Below are 20,145 nucleotides of genomic sequence, written 5' to 3' on the forward strand. Positions count from 1 at the left end.
ATTTGATATATTGAGGCTTGACATATTTGGGGTTAGATGCTCTACTTAGCTGATGATGTGTACTTGGCTTCGATTGTGTTTTACTTATACTTGTTGGTTTATCTGCCTATCTTGCTTTATTGTCTTAATTGTGTTAGCTATGCTTAGTCGGCCGATGATACCTACCAGTACCGTTGTTTTGTACTCCTGCACTTGCTGCATTCCTTTATGAATGCACAGTATCAGGTTGGGTCTGCTTCCATCTCTCGAGGCTAATCGTCGTCTTCAGCATTGTTGCGAGTTTCCAGGGTGAGCACGGACGTTCGCTGCCTTGAAGACTCTTCCCATTTTATGTCTTACCTTTGCTATTCTGAAACATAGACAGATTTATGTAATATTATTCAAGACTTGTATATTTTTCATTAGATGCTCTTGTATGACTTAGACTAGACCCTAAAGGTATTTTCCTTATTTCGCACTATGCTATTATATATTATTATGAGAGTTACGTATTTATTCTTTTCCGCTTGCTTGATTTAATTATTCATGTCTTTACTTATCATTGGGTTGAGGGGTCGCTTACCGAGGTGGGTAAGGTAAGTGCCCGCACGACCTAGTCCGAATGGGCCGTGACAACTTTTATTTTCTTATTCAAGGTAACATATATAAATTTAAATGAGTAGTTTCATATTCCACATTGATGCCTCTCACATATTCTTTATGTCAAAGGATTATATATAAATTATTAAAGAATCGTCAAAAAGTGGTAAACTCATGAAAAGATGTTTGATTAATAAACAATATTTATTTTATAAAATAATAGTATTAGTATTTATTCATGTTTTTTATTCTTTTTATGGCCGCGCGTTGCGCGGACAAATACACTAGTTATATATCATACAACTTAAACATGTACTTTTTAGCTAAGGATGACATGCTAGTAGAAGTTATTTGTTGCTTGTATTGGGCCAGAGTAATGATCTCTACACCAATTTTACAACTTAAATTCTTTATTACTGCTAATACACTATCATTGTCACGGCCCAATTCGGGGTTGCGCGGGCAACTACCTTTCTCACCTCGGTAGGAAAACCCTCACATTGATTTCACATCAATTAAGTAAAGGTGATTCATGTTAAATCAATAGATACTTAGAAATTCGGCGGAAACTTCATAATATATTCAATAAACTCAAGAATCAATAAAATTACAATGATGCAACACCTACAAACTCGATCCACTTCCCATGACCTGGTCTAGACTAGTACAAGAGCGACTAATGATTTCAGATTACCACTACATTCTAAGACTCAATCTCCATCCCGAAATGAAATGGAGGTCTTCCGGATAAGCACCGCGTATTTCCACATATGCTACGATCAATCACCTGAAACAAATCTACACCTCAAAAAGGGTGTAGCAAGTGAAATATCAGTACAAACCACGCGTACTGAGTAAGCATCATAGGCCGACAATGGTTAGTAACACATATCAGTAAAAAGATTCAAGTCATACGGCTATCTATCATACACGGTATATTAATACCCTTAAGCATTAATTTCACTCTAATAATTCACCAGTCAAGCTCGCAGCGATATCGGAACTCACATAACATTAAATCGATCGTTTCAATCTAGTAGTCAACTTATCATTAATACACTCGTTATCCTACATCACATAGAGACCAAACATATACAAATCTTACAGACAGTCTATAGGATACCCCAATAAGTTCAATCAATAAATCCATATCCAAGTACACATCATTGCCTAAGTAAAGCATCTAATCCCGAATGTGCCAAGTCTAAATAAATCAATATGAATCCAATCATCACAAGTAAACACCAAATCGTCTCAAACAAGCCATACATAACATGCAATGCAAGATGTATCAATTCAATGCAATGCAAGATGTATGGATGAAATGCCATGCCATGCAAATGAGGTGTACACATGTACTCCGGACGGAAATATCGACATCTCGGTAGTATAACCCAGCGTGACTCGCAAAGTCTAAGTGTCACCCATCCAGGATCTTTGCCAAACAGACAGACGGGACCCAGGCTAATTGCTCACATGGAGAGTCTCACCGGTACCACCCTGGGGGACCCGCGGAGTCCATGCACTAACAACAATTTCGGGATAACATCGGAATCGGCCATGCAATAATGATGCCCGAATATACCATCGAACATCGACCTCCTCACAATCACTCAAAAGAGTGTCAAATATCAGTTTCACAAATCAACGATTTCGAAATTGAACCTCGAACATCGGCCTCCTTACAATCACTCAAGTAAAAGAGTTTATCAAGTATCAGTTTCATATAAACAACGATTCCATAATGGATCTTCGGACATCGGCCTTTTCACGATCACTCAAGTAAAAGAGTTTATCAAATATCAATTTCGCTCAATCAACGATACCAGATCATCACCGGGTATCAGCCATGCATGATAAATATGAGAGAATGCGTGCAATGCATATGTCAATCACTAACAGTCGAGTTCAATATCACAAATACCACAATGGTATTCCAACAACGTATCACATCACAATACCAACAGTGGAATTCAATATCACAATACCACAACGGGTATGCCAACAATGTATCACATCACAATACCAATAGTGGGTATGCTAACATATATCAATAACTCAAGTACCAACAGTGGGTACGCCAACAATATATCCAAGTACAAATGCCAACAACGGGTATGCCAATCCTATCCGAATCAGGACAACAAGTAGAATTCAATATCTACCAACTACACATGGCATCAAGCCAATACAATTGAACAATCAAACACACATAACAGGGTGGCTAGTCCCACACATAAAGGTCAATTTAAATTATTACCACTTCCTTAAATAAACCTATTAGCTTAGAACAAGTAATCTCACCTTACACTCACAATCATTCGTCACAATTCTTTTTAGGACTCAATCACAATCGTTGGTGTATTTTAGCCTCTCATCTATCAACTAGGTTCACTAGTAATGGCATAACACAAAAATCATATATTATGGGAATTTCTTATCATTAGACACAACAATAGGTTTCACCCGCTACTTCCAAGTCACATACCTAAGAAATCTACAGGCCACAAGCCCGAACACACAAATCACACAACAATACCATCCTAAGATTCGATACCAAATATCCAATTCCTATACATGCATTCTCCGTTCCTTCTAATATACGAATATATGAAGCTAACCGGAGTCTACCGAAAGGGAAGCCATAACTTACCTGGCAGCCGAACAGGTGCCACGAACCCACACGTTGCCTTGTCTTTCGAAGCGTCTCAAAATAACCAAACTCTATCACGTGTGAATTCTATGTAAGAAACCATGAATAATGATACCCATATTGGCTACTTTCTATTCAGGTCAAATTCTAACCCTTAATTTAGGAAAAAAGGTCTCAAGGGCAAAACAGAAATTTTATGACCAAAATAGAAAATTCAATACAAAAAGGGAAAAACCCATTACTTTAATCATAGGAATACTTAATTAATTCTTAAAATTATCATTTATATGAAAACTCCCAAATTTAGGTCTAAGAACCATAACTTTGATTCAAGAATTTCAACTCCAGAATGGAAGGTTATTGGTTAACAAGCCTAGATATATTATTATCTAGCATAAATAGCAACATTAACATCATTAATTCACAATCTAGGAAGCCAATTCGTGTTTTAGAACTCTTTCATGAAAAACCCCAATTTTGGGTTGAAGAACCCTAGGTTTTGCATAGAGATTTTTGGAAGAGGAAGAGTTTTACAAAGCCAAAATGATGGATTAATTAATGAAAACTATTAAGCATGAGATTTATACCATACCCATAGGAACAATCTTGAGAAATAATCAAGAATCCATTCATCCCCAAGCTTCCAAGAGAGAAAGTATCCTAAATGAGGTCCAAATCCGACATAGTCTCTATTTTTTCTCAATTTTCGTGCCATTATGACCTTAAAATGCAGATTGGATGGCACCACTGGATTCCTCATGAAATTTCCTTGAATTGTCGCTTTAGAATCGCCTCATTTGGACTTAAAATGAGGGAGATATGAGGGTTTTAATATTAGACCCGACATTAGTTTTTAGCGGGACCGCTGTAGCGGCAACCACTACCGCTTCAGCAGTCAAACCGCTGCAGCATCCTAAGGACGCTATAACGGTGTCGCCCCAGCGGTAAAGGGTCTGCTGTAGCGGTCACCAGACAGCAGATGCCCCGGTTTTTCGCCCCGGAACTCCGAAAGCTCATTCGGAACCCGATTTTGACAAACCAAATATGTAGATACAGCTAAAAACGCGCTACAAACTCAATCGCGCACTTGAAATTCCCAACGGAGATACTGTTGACTAAGTCAACTCCCAAGCGGCCAAAAACTAACTTTCCAACCCGATTTTTGATAATCATCCGAGGTCCGATTTCAACAAATGAAATATGCATCCACATGTAAAAACACACTACGAACGCACCCATGACCTCGGATTTCCCAACGGAGATACCGTTGACTAAGTCAACTCCCAAACCTCAATAATCATTCCCAAACTAAGTCCCAAAATACACCCGAGTGCATTGGGAGCCGAACCAGTCCCACCAATGTGTCATAAATCAGTCTATGAACCTCTAGGAATCGATGGATCTCCAAATGAAATCCGCTCACCCAAAACTCAACTCCCTATCAAACTGTTTTCGCTTAAAGACAAATTTTTCTAGAAAACATTCCAAAGACCAAAATGATGCCTAGGAAGTCATGCCAACTATCTTCTCGGGTCAAAATAGTTCTAACGAGACTTAGGAACTGGTCAACGAGCGCAAAAACGGAAGAATCACGGTAACGACAAAACGGGTCGTTATTATCATACTATTCATTAAATAGTCACTCATCCTCGAGCGAAGAGCGATAGTAAGAGAATCTTTCGGTAAGCAAGGAAATCATATCACAACCAACACGAAGCTCTTACAACAAAAAGCAAACCTAAACCGTAATTCGTTCGCACTTTGCCAAAAGACCCAATTACCAGGTCTCTAAAACACACAATAGATCTCTCATAGATAAATCAAATAGCACGAACCTTTAGACATAACTTATCATAAAACATTCAGAACTGGTAAGATATTCTGAGCTAGTCGCTCCGTGAATCACAATTTCTTAGAAGTACACAATACAAACCGAAACCATGACTTACTCTTTCCAAAAAAGAATCCTAAATCTTCCAGAAAACTCTAAGCTATTTCATCGAAACTTGTCTTTCTCGTAGCTGACTTAGTCAGTCTTAAGTCTCCTTAACTCTTCAAATCACTTATCTAGGAACTTACCATCGAGTATTGCTGTTACACCCCGTATCTTAGAGCTAAGGTTAGGTTCATATCATTAGAGTTTTAGTGGAAAAACTGAAGGTTTGAACGTTTTGCGAAAATGATCGACAGGCCCACTTCGGGAAACCATAAACCCTTTATTAGTTGGGAATTTGGAAAAGTATCTTAATGAAAGTTGTAGTAAGTAGAAATACCTTTCCAAGCATATAAGGATCAGGACAATCGGGGTCCGGATCAAGGAGATATGATCATCTCAAAATGGCTAATAGAGGGGTGCTCAGATTCGATAGAATCGGCTAAGTTTTTGATACTTCTAACTTCCAGACCAATTTCGTGACAATCTGTTGGGAATTTGAGAACACGTAAAACATGAAATTTGTAGTCCTTTGAAATATCTTTCCAACGGTATATTATGCAGACAAAAAGGAGTTTTGTGCTAGGATCTATGCCCATTCTACCGAACGCTGTCAGAATGGCCAAGGGCAGGGCGGCGCCCCAAGCCAAAATTTGTCGAAAGCGTAATTTTCATCAGGGCCTGTAATATAGGCCTAGTGCCCTGCCTTGGGCGACGCCCAGGGTGACACACCAGGCCAAACTATGCCTGAAACGTCCTTTTTCGAATTTTATATGTATCCAACTCCGAAAAACTTTTCTCACTTCTTCCTAAACCGTCTTTTTGAAGAGAAAACACTCTAGGGCTTCCACAAAGCATACAAAGTGAGTTCTTACTCAAACCCCATTGATTATTACATCAATCTAACAAAGATTAACGCTAGAATCCTAATCTATTCCATAGATTATCGATTGAATCTTCGTCTTGGAAAAAGGAACTCTAGAATCCGAATTCAAGAAGATTGAACTTCAAAAGGTAATACTTCTACTCTCTACTCACTTATAGTTGTGAATTGATGAGTTCTTGGGAGAATCGTAAATGGGTTTGATAAAGAGTATCATATGAACTATACTAGGGTTTTGGATTATTAACTTAGGATTGCTGTAGTCATATGAGTGATGAAGAATGATGTTTCTTTCATCGAATTGAGATTGTAGAATCACCTAGAAGTAATAGAATGAGAATTAGGTGAAGAAACACCATTAATGGAGATTGTGGAGCTTTATGCCCACCAAGTGTTTGATAAAATGCTTAGATGACCAAAGCATGGATATTATTGCTAATATAGAATCCCTTTGACTTGTATTGGTATAGATCAAAGTTGAAAGGGATGAGGCTAACTATCTACGTTAGGGAATATTCATGATTCTCCCTACGCCTCATTCTTCATACTTATCAATAATTTGACTTAGAATATAATTTAGCCCTAGTTTCATGATATGATATAGAACTGTTATCTTCTAGGGTTGCAGTTATAGAATTCGTTCATGGTTGTCACTTTGAACATCATGAACTCAACACGTAATCTTTATGGACTTATGCATTGTTATCACATGAGTCTTAGTCAGTGTATAACCAGTTATTTGCCTGAGTCCCATAATCAGAAACAGTTATCATGCTATCAGCTATAGCCAGTCTCAGTCTTGTAAATTGTTAATGTTGAACACATGTATCTGTATTTTTGGCCCCTAAGCCACAGTTTATGAATACGTATTGCTTGGGCCTGAGGCCACAGTTTTTGTGCACATTATTTGGGCCCTAGGCCACAGTTATATTTACAGTTTTACAAGTGATTCTTCATCCGGTATAAGGAGTACTTCAGCTTCTTGCTTTCCTGTTTAGTTCAGTTTCAGTTTCAGTTCCAGTATTTTATTGCTTCAGTTGCTTTACATACCAGTACAATTCAAATGTGTTGATGTCCTTTTTTATTGCTTGGGGGCCTGCATCTTGCGATGCAGCTAACGACATATAGGTTGACGATCCAGCTACTTAGGAGTGTTCGTATTAGCTACTGTGGTGAGCCCAGTTTCCTTCGGGGCAATATCAGTCATGCAGTTCTTACAGCTTTCTAGACAGTTACCTTTTTATATTCATTAGAGGCTTCATAGACACTCCGGATAGTCAGATATTTGTTATGTTAGCTTTGTAGATAGTTATATTCAATCGTTCAGTTATTTTGGTTTAGCCATGTTGGCTACTTTCAGATATGTTCAGCTTGTCTAAGTATTTTCACATTATGATATTTCAGTCAGACTTTTATTTAATCAGCACGTGTTAGTTTTATTTTAGAAATTAGTTATGTTTTGGTATCACATGTTGATTCAGCCAGCCAGTTGGTTTGCTCGGTCACATGCAGTCAGGCACCGGGTGCCGTGTTACGTCCAGGCCCAGGTTCGGGGCGTGACAATTGCATAGAGCAAGATCTGCCAACATCCAATGATCATAACGGAGCCTTATCACCATCCTAGAATCTCTCCGAAGTAGAACCATTATCATTATAACCCATTGTACTAATCGAAAGGCTGACTCTAGTGAAATACCACAAGGACTTCTAATAACAAACCTAAAAAATCAGGCGTTCCTTATCACATCCGCTTAAACTGATTTACTTGGAACCCATCACCCTCTTACCGTGCATAGCAAACTATAAGTTACCGCTCTTGGCTCTAAAAGATGAAACTTACCCAAATTGTTCTAAAGGTACCGGATGACTAAATCTTGCGAATACGGCCTCAAATTCCTTAACATTACCCAATACGCATACCTGGTACAACCCAAATTTTTCCGACACTAAGAACATATGTACTCATAAATCAATCTTTTAACTATCAAACTTTCCATTGTAATACCTTAATATCCCATAATACTTTTGGAAGCATCAAAATCTCATTATCCCTGGCGCTAACAAGCATAATTACATGGGGCCCATAATATCCGAAGTCATTCCGTAAATGTTGTTCATAACATAAAACACTTACCACAACACGATCCCATCTCAAAAGCACTGATAGCCATAACATACTAAGAATTTCTACAAATCCTTTCTCTTATCACTTACCCATTCCGTGATCGTACGTTCTCAATCACACAACAATCACAAGCTCGTCTATTCTATACTAGACTACAATACCATCATTCAAATAAATTCAAGTACTCCCAAGGGTGCACCTAATTCTTGCCACTCTCGACTAACACCAACCAATTCTCGAAGAAACCAAATCAATTACCGCAAATCATAAGTATTGCACACTACCGAACTAACCTTGAAGATAGAATCACACCACGCACTTTACACATTAGAGTTACCTTTCAAAGTATCAGAGTCTAAATCGACTAAACTCTAAATCCAACGAAGCACATACTTGGTCCATAATGACCCACTTTCCTTTACCAAGGTTCCCTAATTCCATTCCTTATTTTGAATTCCAAATGATCCATATAACTCGAAAAGGTTTAAGCCTCATCTCTGATTCACTAAATTAGAATGTCTCTATTGTCGAACCTAAGCACACCTAACCATTCAAGCTACTATACCATCCACTTCAACCGGATAACAACACCGATAAATAATAAACTGACCGAAGCCACCCAACAAGCACAAAGGCTCTCGGCCTCCATTCGTTACTGGACATAACTCCTAACAGTTGCTTGGTTACTAGAATCTCACTCTCGTAATAGTCACAAACACATTCTCATAAGCATGCCAGATACCAATTATTTCCTTCTTAGTGCTCAAGAATTTTCTATCCAAATTCTCTTTATCTCGACTCAATTCCATGTACACAACAAGTACTAATACCAATCCCCTTAAGATTTCGAATTCTCTAGGCTTCCTCACAATATCGACCTGTTAGTACTTACACTCAACTCCTCTTATCTACCATATGCAATCACTATACTTGTCGAATCTGGTAATCCCTAGCAAACTCACACTCGTCCTCGCATTCAGAGTCAAAACCTTTTTTTTTTTCAAATCCAATCCTATCCTCAACAGATTGATCTTACTAAGCCCACATGCATTGATCATTTCCGAGCAACAGACCACTAGGATTACATATATCCTTCGGCTCTTATTACCAACTCCACATCTCTCAAAGAACCAACAATGAAACATCTTAACCAAATTTCCACAATGGAAACTCATACCATAACTAAAACTGAACTTGGTCAAGTGTCCGAATTAAGACGACATTTTTCATATCGTATCGCAACCTGACATATGAAATCGATAGCACAGAATTTAGAACGGGTTTCTGCCGTTCGAGTGAGAATGCAACAAGAATTCACATATACCAATTGGAATCTCCTAGATACTAATTGGACGTTACCGATATACCAATTCGACCAAAGTAGCACGAATATAAAGAATGAAGGGAGTTTTCCTAACACGCCTTATAGCCTCTCGTGGATGGGTACAGACGTCTCCGTACCATTCCACGAGACTCTACTACACATTGCTCTTGTATCTAGTAGACCGGTAACCTAAGCTCTGATACCAACTTGTCACGACCTAATTCGGGGTCGCGCGGGCACCTACCTTTCCCGCCTCGGTAGGCGAACCCTCACATTGATTACACATCAATTAAGTAAAGACGATTCATTTAAATCAATAGATACTTAGAAATTCAGCAGAAATTTCATAATATATTCGATAAAATCAAGAATCAATAAAATTACAATGATGTAACACCTACAGACTCGATCCACTTCCCATGACCTGGTCTAGACTAATACAAGAGCAACTAATAATTTCAGATTACCACTACATTCTAAGACTCAATCTCCGTCCCGAAATGAAATGGGATGAGGTCTTTCGAATAAGCACCGCGTATTTCCACATAGGCTTCGATCAATCACCTGAAACAAATCTACACCCCAAAAAGGGTGTAACAAGTGCAATATCAATACAAACCACGTGTACTGAGTAAGTATCATAGGCCAACAATGATAGGTAACATATATCAGTAAAAGGATTCACTGATAAACATGATAACAACTCAATCAAGTCATACGGCTATCTACCATACACGGTATATCAATACCCTTAAGCATTAATTTAACTCTAATAATTCACCAGTCAAGCTCGCAACGATATTGGAACTCACATAACATTAAATCGATCGTTTCAATCTAGTAGTCAACTCATCATTAAGACACTCGTTATCCTACATCACATAGAGACCAAACATATACAAATCTTACGGACAGTCTATAGGATACCCCAACAAGTTCAATTAATAAATCCAGATCCAAGTACACGTCATTGCCTAAGTAAAGCATCTAATCCTGAATGTGCCAAGTCTGAATAAATCAATATGAATCCAATCATCACAAGTAAACACCCAATCGTCTCAAACAAGCCATACATAACATGCAATGCAAGATGTATCAATGCAATGCAATGCAATGCAAGATGTATGGATGCAATGCCATGCCATGTAAATGAGGTGTACATATGTACTCTGGATGGAAATATCAATGTCTCGGTAGTACAACATAGCGTGACTCGCGAAGTCTAAGTGTCACCCGTTCTGGATCTTGCCAAATAGACAGACATGACCCTAGCTAATTGCTCACAGAGAGAGTCTCACCGGCACCACCCTGGGGGACCCGCGGAGTCCATGCACTAATAACGATTCTGGGATAACATCGGAATCAGCCATGCAACAGCGATGCCCGAATATACCATAGGACATCGGCCTCCTCACAATCACTCAAAAGAGTATGTCAAATAACAATTTCATAAATCAATGATTCCGAAATTGAACCTCGGACTTCGGCCTCCTTACAATCACTCAAGTAAAAGAGTTTATCAAGTATCAGTTTCATATAAAAAAAATGATTCCAGAATGGATCTTCGGACATCGGCCTTTTCACGATCACTCAAGTGAAAGAGCTTATCAAATATCATTTTCGCTCAATCAACAATACCGAATCATCACCGGATATCGGCCATGCATGATAAATATGAGAGAGTGCATGCACTGCATATATCAATCACCAACAGTCGAATTCAATATCACAAATACCACAATGGTATGCCAACAACGTATCACATCACAATACCAACAGTGGAGTTCAATATCACAATACCACAACGGGTATGCCAACAACATATCACATCATAATATAACTAGTGGGTATGCCAACATATATCAATAACTCAAGTACCAACAGTGGGTACGGCAACAATATATCCAAGTACAAATGCCAACAACGAGTATGTCAATCCTATCCGAATCCGGACAACAAGTAGAATTCGATATCTACCAACTACACATGGCATCAAGTCAACACAATTGAACAATCAAACACACATAACGGGATGGCTAGTCCCATACACAAAGGTCAATTTACATTATTACCACTTCCTTAAATCAGCCTATTAGCTTAGAATAAGTAATCTCACCTTACACTCACAATCATTCATCACAACTCCTTTTAGGACTCAATCACAATTGTTGGTGTATTTTAGCCTCCTATCTATCAACTAGGTTCACTAGTAATGGCACAATACAAAAAACACATATTACGGGAATTTCTCATCATTAGACACAACAATAGGTTTCACCCGCTACTTCTAAGTCACATATATCCATCGATATTAATGAAAAACCACATCAAACAACCTAAGGAATCTACAGGCCACAAGCCCGAACACACAAATCACACAACAATACCATCCTAAGATTCCATCCCAAATCTCTAATTCCTATACATGCATTCTCCGTTCCTTCTAATACACGAATATATGAAACTAACCGGAGTCTACCGAAAGGGAAGCCATAACCTACCTGGAAGCCGAACAAGTGCCATGAACCCACACGTTGCCTTGTCTTTCGAAGCGTCTCGAAATAACCAAAATATATCACATGTGAATTCTATGTAAGAGACCATGAATAATGATACCCATATTGACTACTTTCTATTCGGGTCAAATTCCAACCCTTAATTTAGGAAAAACAGATCTCAAGGGTAAAACGGGAATTTTATGACTAAAATACCAAATTCAATACCAAAAAGGAAAACCCCATTACTTTAATCATAGGAATATTCAATTAATTCTTAAAATTATCATTTATATGAAAACCCCCAAATTTAGGTCTAAGAACCCCAACTTTGATTCAAGAATTTCAACTCTAAAATGGAAGATTATTGGTTAACAAGCCTAGATATATCATTATCTAGCATAAATAGCAACATTGACATCATTAATTCACAATCTAGGAAGCCAATTCATTTTTAGAACTCGTTCATGAAAAACCCCAATTTTGGGTTGAAGAACCCTAGGTTTTGCATACAGATTTTTGGAAGAGGAAGTGTTTTACAAAGCCAAAATGATGGATTAATTAATGGAAACTATTACGAATGAGATTTAGACCTTACCCATAGGAAAAATCCTGAGAAATAATCAAGAATCCATTCATCTCCAAGCTTCCAAGAGAGAAGGTATCCTAAATGAGGTCCAAATCAGACATAGTCTCTGTTTTTCCTCGATTTTTGTGCCACCATGACCTCAAAATGCATATTGGATGGAAACATTGGATTCCTCATGAAATTTCCTTGAATTTTGGCTTTTGAATCGCCTCACTTGGACGTAAAATGAGGGAGATATGAGGGTTTTAATATTGGGCTCGACATTCGTTTTTAGCGGGACCGCTATAGCGGCAACCACTACCGCTTCAGCGATCAAACTGCTGCCGGTGCTAAAGTCACTGTAGAGGTTCCGCCCCAGCGGTAAAGGGTCCGCTGTAGCGGTCACCAGCCAGCAGATGCCCATATTTTTTGCGTCGGAACTTCGAAAGCTCAATCGGAACCCGATTTAGACAAACCAAATATGTAGATATAGGTAAAAACGCGCTATGAACTCATTCGCGCACTCGAAATTCCCAACGGAGATACCGTTGACTAAGTCAACTCGCGAGCGGCCAAAAACTAACTTTCCAACCCAATTTTTGATAATCATCCGAGGTCCAATTTCAACAAACAAAGTATGCATCCACATGTAAAAACACGCTATGAACGCACCCGTGACCTCGGATTTCCCAACAGAGATACCGTTGACTAAGTCAACTCCCAAACCTCAATAACCAAGTCCCAAAATGTACCTGAGTGTATTGAGAGCCGAACTAGTCCTACCAATGCGTTATAAATCAGTCTATGAACCTCTCGGAATCGATGGATCTCCTAATGAAATCCGTTCACCCAAAAGTCAACTCCCGGTCAAACTGTTTTCGCTTAAAGTCAATTTTTCTAGAAAACATTCCAAAGCCCAAAACGATGGCTAGGAAGTCATGCCAACAATCTTCTTGGGTCAAAATAGTTCTAACGAGACTTAGGAACTGGTCAACGAGGGAAAAAACGGAAGAATCACGGTAACGACAAAACGGTCGTTACAATCATATTATTCTAAAAGTGGAAAAAGTTTAAACTGAAAAGTTAAATTACCAAAATGTCCGTTAAACGTAAAATGACATTTTTTCCCTTACAATAAAGTACAAATAATATCAACAATTATGTACAAAAAGGTAAATATAAATTCTAATTAAGATAATAAAAAAATAAAATGTAAATTAGTGAAATGCAACCGCGGGACTCAAATTAATAGTAATTAGTATAGAAATAATGAAAATATCATTTCTCAATGCAAATGTGGGACTCAAATTAATAGCAATTAGTATAGCAATAATAATGAAAATGCCATTTCTCAAGTTAATGTAACATCTGTCGAAGAAAACCAAGAGATTTACCATTTGTAGAAATAAGTGATTCAAAAGTTAGTTAAGTTAGTTGAAGGGGTCTTCATGAAGTTAGTTATGAGAGTTAGGGACCTAAGTGCAATTAGAAAGTTGTTAGGTAGTTATTATTTTCAAATTAGTTACATTATCAACTACTTTACAAGTTGATCCTTACAAGTATATATACAGGATATAAACACATGTATACACACAGAAAATAATGAGAATTGATCTCTTCTTCTTCTTCTTCTTCTTCTTCTTCATCAGTTATATGATCTTCTACTTCTAAAAACTACATGGTATTAGAGCAATCAAGCTCGAAATCCAGCTTGATCGATCAAATTACTTTTTGTTAAACTTCCGCAAATATACATTGGTTCTTACGTGAAAATCTTGAAGATTCAAGATGGTTGTTGATGATGTTACAAATGTGGCTAATGGGAGTACCCAGACTGATCGTGGAAATGAATTCCAAAGGCAAGAAAATCTTAATACCAACTCTCAAAGACAAGGAAACCAAAATGCTGGAATCGACTATACTCATCCATTATTTTTGCAATCATATGATATTAGTGGAATTCAGGTTATTTCTTTCCAACTAAGTAGTTCTGAAAATTTCTCTGTGCGGTATAAACAATGAGACTAGTATTGTTGGGTAGAAACAAACTAGGAATCGTGGATGGGACAGATTTAAAAGATAAGTTTTCTGGTTTAGAAAATCTTTAGGAGAAGGTAAATGCCATTATTTTGTCATGGGTAATGAACTTTGTGTCTAAAGAGTTACTTGGAGGCATCATCTATGCATCAAGTGCTCAACTAGTTTGTGAAGATCTGATTGAAAGATTCTACAAAATAGATGGTTCAATAACTTTTAACATTCATAAATAAATAGCCACTCTAACTCAAGGCACCAATTCTGTGTCTGATTACTTCTCCAAAATGAAAGAATTATGGGTAGAATTTGAAGCCTTGGTCCCAACACCTTCTTGTAATTGTGATAAATCAAGAGAATATGTTGTGCATCTACAGAAGTTAAACCTGTTCTTGATGGGGTTAAATGACTCTTATAAGGCTGCTAGAAGTCAAATCTTGCTAATGAATCCTATGCCTTCTGTCAGTCAAGCCTACTCAATGATCATGAGTGATGAAAGTAAAAAATCTGTAGTTGCAAATGCAGGTGTGTTAGGGGAAAATCCCAGAACACAAGGCTCATATGAGTCTACTTTATATTCTAGAACAAGAGGGAATCAAAAGTTCAAAAAGAACTACAACTTGCTCTGTGATTTTTGCAAGATTAAAGGTCATACTAGAGAAACTTATTACAAGATACATGGTTATCCAAAAGATTTCCAGTTCAAACGGAAGGGTGGAAATAACACCTTTTATCATAGTAATAGTTCTGCACATAATGTGGTGTATGATGATTCTGGTTACAACTATGGAAATGGACAAGTTAATAATGGTCTTGGTAGAGGAAGTTCCAGTCAGCTTGGACAAATGCAGCACATGAATACTGAGAATCAAGGCTTTAGATATGTTGCAGGATCATCTGCAACGGCTGGTTAAATAAATCAAAAGGAGTCTTGTCCAGTACTAACTCAGGATCAGTATCAACACATTTTGAAGGTGCTGAACAAACCAACGGATGTTACTTATTCAGTGAACATGTAAGGTATTATGAGTACTGCATTGACAGTCCAGGAGCAGAAACAAGAGTGGATAGTAAATACAAGTGCTACCAATCATATGGTAGCAGACCTAAAACTACTAGATAATCTAACTGTTTCAAAAACTGGAAATCCTAAAAGAGTATACCTACCAAATGGAGACATTTCATTAGTTACTCACATAGGATCAAGCACTCTATTTCATAACAATACAGTCACTGATGTTTCTATATTCCTCAATTCAAATTTAACTTACAATCTGTGTCAAGGCTAACCAAAGAGTTGAAATGTTCAGCTCCATTCTTTCCTGACTTCTATATTTTTCAGGATCTTTTTAATGGGAAGGTGAATATGATTGGTAAAGATGAACGAGGCTTATACATACTATCAGACAATGTTGACAAGAAAGAAATCATTTTAGCTGCTATAAACTCTAGAAATGCTATGTCCACTATACTTTATCAGAACTGCAGATTAGATATAGATATGTGGCACAAAATATTTGGACATGTATCCATTAGTGTTTTAAAGAATTTACTTCCTACTAGCTTAGATCATATTACAAACACAGTAAATAAGTGCACAGTGTGCCCATGTGCCAAACAAACTAGGTTGCCTTTCCTAATAGTGTTACTCACAGTTCTAGTAGTTTTGATTTAGTCCATATGAACTTGTGGGGACCTTATAAAGTTGCAGCTCTTGAAGGAAATAAATACTTTCTTATTGTTGTTGATGACTATTCTAGGTTCACATGGGTGTTCTTGTTAAAATTGAAGTATGATGTTTTTACAGCAATTCCTTACATATGTTAATACTCAGTTTAATAAAATGGTCAAAATTGTGAGAAGTGATAATGGTACTGAGTTTGTGAGCACCTTGTGTAGCAACATGTTTAAGAGTCTTGGCATAATTCACCAAACGTCATGCACATATACCCCTCAGCAAAATGGAGTTGCTGAGAGGAAACATAGACATATACTAGAAATGACAAGAGCAATAAGGTTTCAAGCATATATTCCTATAAAATTTTGGGGCCTATGTGTCAAAGCTGCAGTATGCATAACAAACAGGCTACCAAGTTCTGCTATTAAAAACAAGTTACCATATGAATAGTTGCATCATAGAAAACCATATCTATCACATCTAAGAGTACTTAGATGTTTATGTTTTGCAAAAATTGTAAATGTAACTGACAAACTCAACACAAGAGCAAAAACTGTTGTCCACCCAGGATATGCAGAAACACAAAAAGGATATCTACTTTATGATCTAAGTAGTCATATTTTGTTTGTCAACAAAGATGTTATATTCAAGGAGGATACATTTCCTTTTAAGCAGAAGAAAACTCCTACTTCACTATTCAAGTACAATGGCACAAATGATTCAGATATTACAACAGCTCCTCACAGAAACACAGACAACAGTGTTAAAACTTATATACATGATCAAAATACAATGCAGAATGATACAACAAGTTGAACCGTTAGAAACTGAAGCACCAGAAGTAAATCAACAAGTTGATCATGCTGACATACCTCAAAATCCTGCACCTCAAATACCAGCTCAAAATCCTGCACTTTAAAATCTTGTACCTCAGATTCCTACACCTGAACCTGCACCAGTGGTGGTACAATACCAACCAAATATAAGAGTATCACGAAGAGATAAAAGACCACCGGTGTGGATTAAGGGCTTCATAACACTCAATGTACATAATGAGCCCTATGTTATGGCAAACTACCTCTCATAGGAAAAACTATCACCAAAATATCAAGTCTACTTATCCAAAATCTCAGAAATCACAGAACCAAAAACAGACAAAGAAGCAACCCTTAGATCCTAAGTGGATAAAAGCAATGAAAGCAGAAATATCTGCTTTACAAGACAATCACACATGGGATATTGCTAGTCTACCAGTAGGAAAATCACCTATAGGGCGTAAGTGAATATACAAGGTGAAGTATAAGTCAACAAGTGAAGTAGAGAGATACAAGGCAAGGTTAGTAGCAAAAGGATATAGTCAAAAAGAGGGAATTCATTACCAAGAAACATTTAGTCCAGTTGTGAAAATGAAGATTGTTAGAACTGTAATGACTATTGCAGCACAAAACAAATGGCATATTCACCAAATGGACGTGTTCAATGCATTTTTACAAGGTGATTTACATGATGAGATCTATATGGAGTTGCCTCATGGATTTAAGAGCCAGGGGAAGAAGAATCCAGTATGTAGACTCATTAAATCCCTATATGGCTTAAAACAAGCACCTAGAAAATGGAATGCAAAGTTGTCTGAGGCTTTACTTAGTTACCAGTTCAAGCAAAGTGAACATGATCATTCACTATTCACCAAGAAAACAACAACAAATTCAGTCTTTGTGCTTATCTATGTAGATGATATGCTTATCACTCGAAGCAATCTACAAGATATTGAAGAAACCAAGAACCAACTGAAAAAATCCTTCAAAATGTGAAAGACTTGGGTGAACTCAAGTACTTCCTAGGAATTGAGTTTGCGAGATCAACACATGGTATAATTATGCAGCAGAGAAAGTATGCACTTGAACTCATTGCTGAGATTGGTCTAAGTGCTTCAAAACCAACTATAACACCTATTGACACCAACATCAAATTGACCACAAAGGAATATGACATTTTGATCAAAGACAAAGACAGTTCAGGAGCAAAGACTACACATAATCCATTGACAGATCAAGGGGCATACCAAAGGTTAATAGGAAGGCTACTATACTTGACCATGACTAGGCCTGACATATCATTTGGACTATAAACACTAAGTCAATTTCTTCAGCAGCCTAAGAAATCTCACATGGAAGCAGCTCTAAGGATAGTAAGGTACATAAAAAGTCAACCAGGTCAAGGAATTCTATTATCAAGTGTTCAAAACAACAGCATCACTGCATTTTGTGATGCAGATTGGACATCTTGCCCACACACTAAGAAATCAGTATCAGGCTAGCTTGTGAAATTTGGAAACTCACTTGTAGCATGGAAACCAAAGAAACAGTCTACAGTTTCATGAAGCTCAGCAGAATCAAAATACATGAGTATTGCTATAGTAGTTACTGAAATTATCTAGTTAGTTGGTTTGATGAACGAACTGAATATTCAAGTTCAAATACCAGTTGATATATTCACTGATAGTGAGGCAGCAATACAATTGGCTACAAATCCAATCTACCATGAAAGATCCAAACATATCGAAATAAATTGTCATTTCATAAGGGAGAAGATCACACAAGGTTTGGTTGCCACTAAATATGTTCCAACACAAGAACAACCAGCAGACTTGCTAACCAAAGTATTAAGCAAGGTTCAGCATCACTATCTCAATGGCAAGCTAGGAGTTCAGAACATCTTTTCACTTCCTAGCTTGAGGGGGAGTGTAGAAACAAGTGATTCAAAAGTTAGTTAGGTTAGTTGAAGGGATCTTCATGAAGTTAGTTATGAGAGTTAGGGACCTAAGTGCAATTAGCAAGTTGTTAGGTAGTTATTATTTTCAAGTTAGTAACATTATTAACTACTTTACAAGTTGATCCTTACATATATATATATATATATATATATAGGATATACACACCTGTATATACACAAAAAATAATGAGAATTGATCTCCTCCTCCTCCTCCTCTTCTTCTTCTTCTTCTTCTGCAAACAGATCAAGATCAGTTATATGATCTTCTACTTCTAAAAACTACACCATTAAATTGTTGTTGAATTATCTTTCAGTTAAAAAGAACACCAGACATACTTAATTAATATTTGATCAAATATCCACTTTTGTAAGTGAACTTTGAAATCAATTGCTTGTTAACTCAAGTAATTTTTTATTTTTATTTTCCTTCTATGAACATTCATGAAATATGCTTCTGAAAGACCAAAATATTCTGGTAATGTTGGGAGATTATAGTACCCTTAAAATATTAAAAATTAATCCCTCATAAAATCTACATTAATTAACAACCTATTCATCGGAATTTAAAATGGAAGATTTTAAAGGGTTGCATTGAACAATTTCATCAATTACTCATTCAAACCAGTACATGAACCAAACTCCATATTAATGATCAATTTTCTTTTCGTTTCTGTAAAAATCAAGAGAATTTGAAGAGTTTCATTAAATAATTTACTATAGACTAAAATCATTTTACTAATTAAATGCAAATTAAATCTATCTATTAAAGGTACATTACATCCCACAGCTGTAAAATGCCTTGCAAAATGGACTTGTCCTTCCACTATCATCTAAGAGTTGCTGCTTTGTCTTGATTGTTACTTTTATTTTGAACTGAATATTTTGAGGCTCTTTATTATGCACATACCATTGAGGGCTATGCAATACCATTATCATGGGGGTATATGAGAAGAAGTCACTTCAAGATGACAATACGATGTATTGATATTGAGGGGAAAAGGAATCTTGAATAAGAGATTGGTATGGACAAGCGATATTGATTCCTTTCAACTTAATTACTTTGAAGAAGATTTAAGACAGATATCTACTTTTGGTATTTAT

General features: G+C 37.0%; 1 long non-coding RNA gene across 1 annotated transcript; it reads right to left on the reverse strand.

Moving 5' to 3' along the window:
- Window positions 1–1,199: 1,199 nt before the first annotated feature.
- On the reverse strand, window positions 1,200–19,282 carry LOC132642689 (uncharacterized). Its single transcript, XR_009583303.1, has 3 exons — window positions 19,211–19,282; window positions 17,145–17,222; window positions 1,200–1,377 (listed from the first exon to the last, which is right to left on the reverse strand). It is a non-coding gene; the product is annotated as an uncharacterized LOC132642689 (long non-coding RNA).
- Window positions 19,283–20,145: the final 863 nt, after the last annotated feature.

This window comes from Lycium barbarum, chromosome 5 (assembly GCF_019175385.1).
Source record: "Lycium barbarum isolate Lr01 chromosome 5, ASM1917538v2, whole genome shotgun sequence".
Taxonomy (NCBI): domain Eukaryota; kingdom Viridiplantae; phylum Streptophyta; class Magnoliopsida; order Solanales; family Solanaceae; genus Lycium; species Lycium barbarum.